Below are 10913 nucleotides of genomic sequence, written 5' to 3'. Positions count from 1 at the left end.
TTAGCACTTTCTCATGGTAAAGCATGCCCACTTCTTCATTAACTTACAGTAAATATTGTTTCCCCATGCCCAGGTGCATGAGGTCTGTTTCTTTGATCCTTACATGCACAGCTCTCAGTAGCTTTGAATTACTTCCAAAACATCTTGGGTTCATGGAGCAGTTATGTCCTCAGCTGCAGCGAGATTATCAGAAGGTGCCCCCTCCTTGCCTTTCAGCAGAGGGGCCACCCCTAAATCTTCCCCTATGCCAAAGAACATTTCCACCACAGGTTTTGGGTTATATTACAAGAATAACCTTGACCTTCTTCAGTCAAGGGTTGCAACAAGCTAGGCACATATAGTGATTTCCTCACTATCTTGGCCATCTCTTTTTCTTTGATGTACTTTGAATAATTGTCCATGCTTGTTCAACGATTAAAGTCGGCATGAAGTAAGTTGGTCTGACTCTGTGAAGATATGTGAAACCACAACTTCAAACTAACCAAAACTTACTCTTGAAGGTGGGTCAAAGAGAAGAAATGCAGCATGTGGCCTGGGGCTGTTTACTCTAGACATAGGTTGAGTTCTTGCTGATCCAGAAGGATTCCTGGAGATGTCAAAGCACCATTGAGAGGAGGACTAAAACCTTGTAGACAACATGAGGTCCTTGTGCACAGATAAGCACTAGGGAAACTGGGAATGTTAAACACACAGTGTTGTCTCTTCAATTGAAGGGATGTATAACTCATTTCCCCCCAGAAGGCTGGGAGTAGGGGTGGCTAATATCCTGGTGCTCTGTGCTATTTCTAATACCAGGCTCAGTCTCCAAGACCATTATGTTTACCTAGCACTTGTTTCCCCTAGACCTTTATTCTGAGTTTCTCAGTCAGTGGAATCCATCTTTATGAAAGAGGTCATATGTACTTTGTAAAGAGTTTCAATTTAAAAGTTTCATAAGCTTTGTATACAAGCAGGATTGAGTTGTTTACCATCAGGACACTTCCGCCAAAATTGTGCTATGCTTAAATATGCCTAAAATAAACTGCCCAGAAGCAGACTCTAGAACATGAACCAACGTCAGCCATTGAGTCTTGTTCAACGGGACTTCTTGTCTCATTCAGATCATTACTCTGTCTGTCCTGGAGTTTGCAGAGACCCCTCCCCACCCACAACTGGTGCCTGATGTGAAGGGGTCAAACCTCAAAGAAGGTAAGGAAATGTTTCTATAAATAGAAGTAGGGGGTAGGATTTCCAGTCTTCTCATCCAAGGAATCATAACTCTAAGTGAGAGAGAAGAAGAAAATAATCATGGGTTCTTCACCTCAGTTCTCTTTGACAAAACATTTTATACAATTATTGAGATAGTTTTTAAGATCCAAAGGGACAAGATATTCAGAGCAATAGCTCTGCAACTTTGTACAAGCAACTGTAAAATGTAAGCCTTGTTTTCCTAAACAAGGATCCATAGATGCTGAAAACTGGAAATGTATAGGAACCGATGTAAAACAGCCCATGGGAAAGGAGATAAATAATCCCTGCCAATTATTTTGCGAGCAGTAAGGTACCGCTTGGATCCACTCCAGGAGAACTGCGAAGAGGAAGTTTCTCTAGACATATCTTAGCAGGAGGCTACTGCTCCCACATTGAAAGAGACTGATTAGGATAGGCTGCCTCCTCTTTCAAATACCCCAAATTTATATTCATGTACAACAAATATTCCTTCTCGTCAATCTGATTCAGAAATTCAGTCTCTGCTGCTTCACTGCCAGAGACAACCAGGTCACAAGGGTTACGAGGAACAAGAAAGGGCTGGACTGGACCCTTATCATGCCAGCCCCTACAATGCCTCTGATGTTTAAGTCCTCAAGACCCAACTGTGTGTCAACACCACCCCTTTACTTTTGAGTTCTTAAAGAATTTCAGTGCATTTGTTGCTGCCAATGGCATGCATGCTCCATTTACTGATACAATGTGGGAAAATGGAAGCCAGGATACTCCTGTAAGCAAATATGCAAAGCTTCATTAGCCCCAGGACAATACTTGATGTGGAAAGCAAAATATTATGATGAATGTGATGAGCAGGAAGAAAGAAACCGTAACAATAACGTCTCTATTAATTCAGGCATGCTTCGGGGAGTGGGGCAAGTTGGTGACGCGTTCGTACAGATGAGAGGTTCTGCCCACTATTCCACCAAGTACTTCCTGTGGCCACTCTTAAACAGAAGGATAATGAGCCTTGGCCGGAGTTTCTTGATTGCAGCTGCCACCCAAGATGTTGGCAGCTCCTCTCAGGTTGCATCGCTCACATGAATGTATCTGGCAATAGGACTTCAAAATAACCAAAACTTATTCTTGAAAGTGAGAAAGAGAAGAAATGCAGCAGGCGACCTGGGGCCATTTACTCCAGATCTAGGCTCAGCTCTTGCTGATCCAGAAGAATGCCTGGAGAGTGTCACAGCATTATCGAGAGGAGGATTAGAGACTCGGTTGGGACTTCAGGTGCTTTGTAAACAAACATGAGGAAATGAAGAAAGGAAATGAGGGAGTACACTATTAAGACACAATTGGGAGCCGCCCGGCTACATATCTTATTGGATGGTCCACCTGAGAAAGGGTGGTGGCAGATGTCCCATTCATGCAGGCAGGCAACACCGGTCCAGCTCCCGAAGTGCTTCCTGGTTCTAGAGAGGTTGGAAGTAGGAAGGGTCCTGTGCAACCGCAGGACATTCTGTCCAAGTCCACACATGGGAACATACTTGGGTGTTTTATGGGTGATCTTATTGTGGTTGATCATATTGTGTCCTCTTGCCACTGGCTACGTAAACATGATGCATGTTCACTAACAGCAACCAGCATAATTGCATAATAGAAAAACAACAGAGATGGAAAAGCAGGCCCAGATTCAGGATCAGTTAAATTTATACATATCAATGCCTTAGGTGTGAGTCCTTAGGGATTTAAGAGCAAAGATGTTAAATTTATACGTATCAATGCCTTAGGTTTGAGTCCTTGGGGATTTAAGGGCAAAGATGTTAATGATCAGAAAACACATTTCACAGTTCTTCCTAAACAAGAGTTTTCAAGTTGGAAGGATTTCAGTTGAGTCCTGAAAAGATGTCAGGGATCTGGTTCAGCCAGAAGAGCCCCAAACGAGGCATACTCATTCGAGGTCTCTGTGGGGCTGCTTACCACACCAAGTCTAGTGGCTATGCCGTTCATCATCCACGTCTAGGCAACAGACTCTAGGCACTGAAACCTCCCCAGCTTCTGGTGTGGCCTTTCTCCTCATGCCTGTTCATCATTTCACTCTTTTATGATCGCCAGGTAAAACACAGATGCCCACTGGGCTTGCCTGGCACATAAACAAGGAAGACGTTTTGAGTGTGTCTCATATATCGCAAGGGACATCCTTCTCTTTTTAAATTAAAAATGGATCAACCCCACATGCTATATAGTCTGATCACCGTTTCCCCTCTCCAGACTCCTTCCAGATCCTCCCAGCCTCCTAAATCCACACCCTTTCTTTCTCTCTTATTAGAAAACACGGGCAACTGAAAATAGAAAAAAATAGGAAAAAATATCCGAAAGAAACATACAGACACAGAGACACACACTGGCACACACAGGAATCCCATAAACACACAAAATCGGAAAACATAATATATAAGCAAAAGACCTGGAAGGAAAAAAAAAAAAGGCCAGGCAAAGCATTATTTGAGATGGAAAGCAAAACAAAATAAAAAACTTCAAAAAATACCATTGAGTTTGTTGTGTGTACACTCAGTAAGACTCCATTGAAGAAAACTAATTTTTGTCCTTTGCGAGCAGTTATCAAATTGGAGCTAGCTTCTGTGTTAGGGATATGGACTTGAAGGGACACCTTTGTTCTTTTTAAAAAATTATGCATTGCTTAACTTAAATGAGCATTTAACTGGGCGTCAGGCATTTTTATTTGCTGACTGACTCTAGTTCCCCTCCTCCCTGCGGATGCCAGAGGTGTGAGTCCTTCACCACTTGGCTGTCTGCAGGCACATCTGGGATCATTGCCGAACCTCCAGGTCTGCAGGTAGCCAGGCCAACTATAACAACAAACACTTTTAGGGTTTCTCTTTTCACCAAGCCTTACTCACATGAGCTCACAGGTGCAAGATTATCACTGTGAGTGAGCGCAGGAGTAAAGTTTTGAAAATTTCATTAGTAGCCATCACTTTAGGCAGAACAGAACTTTCTTACCACCCATGCAGAGATTCGTGGGTCTCAGAATTTAGCTGTGGGTATCTGGTGCGGTCTCTATACCCGTGTTTAGTTCTCAGAGACAAACGGTAGGGGGCGCACATCCTGTGACCGGCGCAGCTTTTGATAAAGGGATGAGATCACAGTCCAGCAGGCCACCTGGAATCACTCAGACTCTAGTGATGATCGCCCCCAGATCTAGAACGCCATGTGACAAATTCTCCCTTTTCTCTTCAAACAAAGGGCAATCTAGGCGAGAGAGACAAGCCTTAAGCAAGCAAGCTAGCAAACAGCAAAAGAACCAAGAGCTACCAAACACTTAAACAATTAACACACACACACACACACACACACACACACACACAAACGTGATCTACTACTAGATCAAAAAGAAACAAGCTGCAGCTGCTGCTGTTCCCCTGCTTCTAAGCACACATATGACTTGGAAACATGTTTATTCTTTTCCGACTTGCTTCTTCTGTGTACAGCTCACTATCTGCTTTTTTTTCAAGAGCGAGGCTTTAGGACCTTGGCTCCTCTGAGCACTTAAATGGGTTGTTTTCCCAAGGTGTATGCTCCTGGAGGCCAAGTAGAATGCTTCTTTCTTTTCTTTCTATCTCCCTCTCCTCCCTCTTTGCTCTCTCTTCTTTCCTTTTCAGTGATTCAGCATTGTATATGTGAAAGCACACACACTCACACGTATACACACATACATACATGCACACATACACACATGTATATGCAAATACACACACACATCAAACTCCTACAGAAAACAACCTTTTTAGATTTAACATTTGCTGATTGGAGAACTCTAGCTACTCCTGGGCGCCTTTGCACTGATTTTATTGTATCTAATTACAATAGGATGCTGCTTTGCTGTTGTGACTTTGAATTGTGGATTAAGGCATCTCATAGCCACTTCCTAATGGAGGGCCTCTCTTGTTCATAGGAGAAGGGGCTGTGGATTTCTGAGTCAATATAGTCAGTTTTATCTCCAAAGACCATGTGAGGCACGGAGCACGTCTCACCAACAGTGACAATTGTCCCAGCCGATACGTCCTGTCCTCTATGAGCAAGCATATTCTTCACATTTCTAGAAAGCATTTTATAAGTGAATGAAATGAAGCAAGAAATAAAAAGGAAAGGCCATGTCTGGTCCCGGGTTTCAGCACCAATTGGATAAAAATAAAAGAAAGAAAAGGAAATGAAAGGAAATATGACTGTCTGTAGGTATGGTGGAGGAGGTGGTTTATTATAGATATAAGAGAGAGAGGAGCCAGAGTGGACATGGCCAGGAGGCTGAGCTGTGCCATGTGGCGAGAGGGGAGTCAGGTGTAGCAGTCAGGAGGCCCAAAGGTACAAAGAGAGCAGGTAGCCAGAATGGTTGGACTATATAGGGAAGAGCAGCCCAGCCCACTGGGCTGGAGAATTTAGGGTAGGAGGGGGTATGCCATCCAGGAGGGCCTGGTAGCAGGTAGAGACTGAGGGATGCAGGGAAAATCTGGAGCCAGGTCTATTTTGATATGTCGAAACAGGCACCTCAGCCTTTGTCCCAGGCTTGAAACCTAACAGTAAGTCCTGATGCATATTCCTTCTCCAGCAACATCATCAGGGAGACCCCCAAGTAACGTTAGCTTCCATTATATCCACACTTATAGATGTGATTTCTCTCTGTGTTACAAAAGGGTGGGAGGACACGTTGCCATTGAGTCTGCCTTCCCACTGGAGTCTGGAGTGTCCTGTTCTGACATTCAGGGCCGCTGGGCACATCTGGTTAACCGTAGACCAGACCAAAAGAAAGTGGACAGTGTAGGCGGCTCCCTGCCTGGGAGGTACCAGGCACACAAAGTTGGACCCAGGGAAAACCTTAGTCACTGGAACAACACATGGTCAGGCTACATTGCTGCATCATCTCATGGCTAGGCATGTGTCACTGGAAGGGGGGTGATGGTAGTAAAAGTTCCAACGACAAAGGCATCTGGACACAGGGACTTGGGCACCAGCAGGTTCTGAGCATGCACAGTGGTGATGCTTGGTGGGAGCCTGAGATGCTCAATGGGTACTTACAGGAAGTGGTGGAAAAATCTGGTGTCTGATAGGCCCAGAATGAGTTCTCTAGGGAGTAGAGAGGAAGAGGGGAGGAGAGTGGATCTTTCCTGGTGTTTGGAGATGAGGGGCCCCTGAAAATGTCAATATTCTGTATTAGCAGAGAATACAGCTGACAGGACACAGATTCCATTTGTGCAGTCAGTGATGTTGTCAGCAGGCTTGGCTACAGGGAGGCAGCATTGTCTTGAAAGGAGGACATGCAGAGACTGTCAGTCCAGATGGTCCTACACGGCTCAGCACTCTAGCACCACACGCCCAAACCTAAGAAGAGGCCTTGCATATCTTACAGCATCTAAATGGCTGAGACTTGGAGACATCTTTCTTCACACCTTGACTCAGACTCTCAGGGATATTCCCTAGAACCACCCACTTCTCAAGAAGCCAGGCCCCATGGTGGCTGGGAACTGGGTCTACCGGCAGAGCATCAGTGTGTCTACTGGCAAGAGCATCAGTGTGCTCTGCCTCAATCTGCTGGTGATGGAGGGAGGGCATCCTGGACAGAAATGAAGCGCTTACTTGGTCCACCCTCCCTTGCTGCAGCCTTCGGATCTCAGAAATGGGAACAAACCTTTGGATGATTGATTTCCGTGCTCGCTGGGCTAGCCTACGTGTAGTTCACGCTGAACGTGGGCCTGGATGTTTCTGTGAAACATAAAACATAGTTTTAAAAGACCTTATGGACAATTAAGAACGTAGATGCTGAGTAACACAACCTTTTCATAAAGTGGGCAGGCCTCATCCAATTAGTTGAAGGCTATAGGAAGTTGTATGTGAAAAGCTGTTGCTAACATCCCAGAGAGCATCAGAAGACTACTCCACCTGCACACAGCAGGTTTCCTTGATGTTTCTCTGAGCCAGTTTGCTCCCCACAGGTGTCCAGGCAACAGTGGGAAACAATCTGTTCCAATCAGAGGAGCACTGTGCAGGCAGTCTGCATTGGATTCATTCCAGAGGCAAAAAAAGTGATTTGAATCTCAATTTTGCCAGGCATGGTAGTGTATAGTTTTAGTCCCAGCTACTGAGGAGGTTGAGACGGGGGTGGGGTGGGGTGGGGCAGCTGCTTTCACTCAGGAGACTCCATCTCAAAAAAAACCCAAAAAGTTACAATCACTTTTCAAATATACTATGAACTGTTCCTAAGCATGAAAGAAGTAGGACATGCCCTGTCTGCTGCTTCCAGATCATGTGTATTTGGGGATTGGGGAGCTGGAAAGATCTAATCAGGTGTGTAAATATTGCCTTTTTGGCCTCTCTGCTCAGGCCATGGGAAATCAGGCCACTCAGCTATGATTATTCAGGCATGGTGACTTCTGTAGGAGTTTCCTGTAAGCAGCTCCCTGAATGTGCCCTAGAATCTTTGGCCCAGAGACATGTTCATAAGGATGAATACATTCATACTGCAGCCTCTTCCTCCAAGACTAGCTGCCATGTCGTCTAATGGAAAGTACAACAGTTACTAGTTGAGTCTCCCCCACAAACGCAAAAAAGTGGAACTTCTGATTCAGCTGTCCCACTGATACGCAGCCAGCAGGTGTGAGCTCAGCTTCAGCTGTCCCACTGATACACAGCCAGCAGGTGTGAGCTCAGCATCTTGACACGACACATTGGGCTAGACAGGTAATTGAATGCTTGCTTAGCATATAGATTGGCCATTTCCAGCACAGAGCAATAGTATCCACAATAGTCAAAAGACAGAATTATATTAAGTGCCTATCAGCTGATTAGATAAAATAAATAAGATGCACACACAATGGAATATTAGTCAATCATAAAAAGAACTCAACACTCATTTGTGTGTAGTGAGAATTTTGGTTTCTTTAAAAAAAAAAACCTAGTTATGTTACATGAATGTTTTGTTTTAATCCCAGGTGTGGGACATGGGGCTGCCTCAGATTGTCCACAGCTGCTAACTATGATTGTCTCATACTCTAGGAGGGGTGTGAATTTTGCCAGCTGTAGTTTATGTTTGGAATTCTGGGAACTCTTGAGAGGGTATAAATTCGAGAGCCCCAAGAGGGGCCAGTGGCAGATGCTGCTTCCTCTGCTGCTGGTCCCTCCTGCTGCTGCTGCTGCTGGTGGTTACTGCTGTTGCATTTGCCATTTTGCTGCTTTTGCTGAATTACTGGTTTGCTATTGGCTGTTTTGCTGTATTGCTGGTTGGAGATATCCTGATGATGAAGATTGGACTTATCCCTACGAACTTGATGTTCCTAATCAGCAGGAAGTAGTCTAAAGAGATCTACAGCCCTTCTCCCCTCTAACCTTCTTTCTCTCCTACCTAGTGCTATGGGGGTTGGCAGGGATTAGGGTAGAGAAGGGTGATAGATAAAAGAACCCAACAAAGTAGACGAAAATTACTGTTACATTTGTGGCAACATGGGTAGTCATGGAGATAATACTAGACGAAGTAAGTCAGGCATGGAAAGACAAGCATGAATATTGTACATGAAATCTGAAAGAGCCGAGCTTAGGGGCAGAGAGTAGATGGAGAGTTAGCCAGGCTGGGGAGGGTGAGACATTGATCAACAGGTTCAAAGTTCCACATAGGTAGGAAGAAAACGGTGGTTTGCTATTTCATAGAAGAATGATGATAATTAACTATATTACACTATATAAATAGGAATAGCAAGGAGAAGAGATTTTAAATGTCCTATTGGTAAATAAATGAGAAATATTTGGAGCCATTGTTAACTTATTCTGAATTGATCATGACTATATATATATGTGTGTGTATATATATAAAACAAAATATGTTTTACCAAAATATATACAATTATGTCTGTCAACTTAAAAATTAATTAATTAAAAAATAACCCTAAGCATCCTAAGGGTATGAGGGCCTCATATTTCTTCCCCAGAAGGAAATTTTACAGAACAGAACAGAACAGAACAGAACACTGGCCCACTGACTCTTTGATTTGGGAAACTTTTTTGCGGGGTGGGGGAACTCTTTTTTTTTTAATGAATTAATGATAAATCAGAAAGAAAGTGGGTGGGGATGAAGCTCAGTAGTAAATGCTTGCCAATTATGTAGGTTCCTGAGTTAAATACTCATTACTGCAAAAAACAATCAGGAAAAGGATTAGTTCTCCAAAGTATATACACAGCATTAGCCGACCAGCAACTAGTCCATATCCTCCCTTTCCAAGCCTGCACACTGGGTCGCAGGTCCAGCTTGCTCCAGGAGCTCTTTGGAAAACCTGATATTTCAAAGACAGCTGAACACGGAAGGGGGATAAATGCTCTCCCCTCCCACTAGAGCAGGAAAGGATGAGCTAGTGCCTATAGTGGCAGAGTGCTTTGGAGGCTCTGACAATGTTGGCTTTGACAGTTTTGTTGTGTTTGTTCTGGTGGTACTAAGAACCAAACATATAGGCTAGAGAAATGTTCTTCCACCAAGCTCCACTCCCACCCAAGACAGTGATTTTTATTTTTGAGTAGCTTTGTCATCTAGCTCAAGTGGGGGAGTTAGGAGGCCATGAGAGGTACACATGCTGTGGGCAGTTTCCATGGTACTGAGAAAGGATAGCACGCTATCAGAGAACGATGCTTTCCAGTGACGACGAGACTGCCTTCTAAGACCAGCACATATAGACTTAATAAAACAGGATAAGTATCAGCGTGTTCTAGATGCAACACGAACAGTTCAATCCATCAGCCTGGCTCTCTGTAACTGTGGTGACCACGCCTTCTGGCCCACCTGTTCCCATAAGTGACATGAAGTCTTCTTCTTCAGCATTAAAGTTATTCATGTGAATGTGTTCCTGATAGAGCTTTTAACATTGCAAACAGTTGGTGGGGCTGGAGAGATAGCTCAGCTGTTAAGACAGCTCTTCCAGAGGACTCCAGTTCAATCCCCAACTCTCAAATGGCAGCTCACAACCTGCAACTCCAGTCCCAGGGGATTCAATTCTTTCTTTTGGCCTCCATGAGCACCAAGCCTGCATGAGATGCATAGATATACATGCAGGCAAAATATTCATACACATAAAACAAAAATAAATAAAAAATAAATTACCAACAGCTGGAACTGTTCAAAGGGATAGAAAATGAGCCATGACTTAGACCATAGCACTGTCACAGGAATGAATCAGCTAGGGATAGTGACAAATGTGTAGAAAATACCAGTTTAAGCATGTACATGAATGGCATAAGTTTAGGTAAAAAGAGCAGAAAACATTTTCTTTTGTCTACTGATTACAACTACAGAGAAATACATATGTGTAGGCCAACAAATATGAAAGTATTGGGGTTAGCAATTTAGATATTAATATTCATTTGACTTTTTCTTAAAAATATTTAGATTTACTTTTATGTATATAAGTATTTTCTTGAATGTAGGCATGTGTATTGCATACATGCCTGGTGTCTGAGAAGGTCAGAAGGAGGCATTTGATCTCCTAGACTGGAGTTATGCATGTTTGGAAGCCACCATGTGGGCCTTGAGAAATGAACTCAGGCCTTCTGAAATGTTCTTAACTGCTAAGCTATCTGTCCAGTCTTATCTCGTCTCGTCTCGTCTCGTCTCGTCTCGTCTCTTCTCTTCTCTTCTCTTCTCTTCTCTTCTCTTCTCTTCTCTTCTCTTCTCT

Source organism: Mastomys coucha, unplaced genomic scaffold (assembly GCF_008632895.1).
Source record: "Mastomys coucha isolate ucsf_1 unplaced genomic scaffold, UCSF_Mcou_1 pScaffold9, whole genome shotgun sequence".
Taxonomy (NCBI): Eukaryota; Metazoa; Chordata; class Mammalia; order Rodentia; family Muridae; genus Mastomys; species Mastomys coucha.
Note: the sequence above shows the minus strand (reverse complement) of the source record.